Consider the following 1,245-nt stretch of genomic DNA (forward strand, 5'->3'; position numbering starts at 1 on the left):
GATAAACCGAAATGAAGAATAACATACTAATGAATAAGAACATACTATGGATATTAATATTGGTTGACACTGGTATATAAGTCATGTTATACTATTGAATAACAAGTCCTCAAATTCTCGCATTAGAGAGAATTTTTGTGCTTGGGAGTCCCTAATGATTAAATGAACCAAGATTTTACCATGACTGCAATTTTAGAGAGACGCGAGAGCGAAAGCCTATGGGGTCGCTTCTGTAATTGGATAACCACCACCGAAAATCGTCTTTACATTGGATGGTTTGGTGTTTTGATGATTCCTACTTTATTGACTGCAACTTCTGTATTTATTATCGCTTTTATCGCTGCCCCTCCANTAGATATTGATGGTATTCGTGAGCCTGTTTCTAGATCTCTACTTTATGGAAACTGTCGCCACCGGTTTCGCGACGGGATGATGATCCAAAAAGAAAACAGGTGTTGAAAAAGTGATTGGAGTCGCCACCATAGTTTTTTCTGGAAAACTACGGAAAAACCATAAAATGATAAAGCATGGTCCACGAAAACCAAAGATTGGGTTCGGGAGTCGGTTACGTGTAGGGAAGGTATTAGCACCTTACAACGCCTGTCCGAAGGCAGTACCTTTAATTAAAATACGCGAATAAAGATGTGGTTTGCAAAATGTTTAACTATCCCAAAAATTAAAACTCTAAAGAAACAAAAAATATTTTTTTATTTTTTGTGCCCGACAAGGATTGTCCTTGCTCCTACGTATTCTCAAAGTGAGAAATCAGGGTTACGTAGTTCTAGCTGAAAATTTGTTTATTTGTTTGAAAATGCTTTTAATTTTTAAAGATTTTATATTTTTTTGGTATTTTTTTTATATATAAAAAAATGGAAGGGTTTCTTAGCACAAGGCAGACAGAATGGTCGCACGTGCGCTTAAACCTTTAATATTTTCTTTAATTAACCTTTTTTAGGAGAAAGAGAAAAGGTTTTCAGCCCAAGGCTGACAGAATGGTCGCACATGCGCTTATACCTTTTAAAATAAATTTTTGTTGATTTTTTTTAAAAGAAGAAGAAGAAAAAGGTTTTTAGCACAAGGCAGACAGAATGGTCGCACGTGTGCTTAAACCTTTTAAAATAATTTTTTTTGTTAATTTTTTGAAAGAAGAAGAAGAAAAATGTTTTTTAACACAAGGCAGACAGAATGGTCGCACGTGTGCTTAAACCTTTTAAAATAAATTTTTGTTAAATTTTTGAAAGAAGA

Source organism: Vigna radiata, unplaced genomic scaffold (assembly GCF_000741045.1).
Source record: "Vigna radiata var. radiata cultivar VC1973A unplaced genomic scaffold, Vradiata_ver6 scaffold_432, whole genome shotgun sequence".
Classification (NCBI taxonomy): Eukaryota; Viridiplantae; Streptophyta; class Magnoliopsida; order Fabales; family Fabaceae; genus Vigna; species Vigna radiata.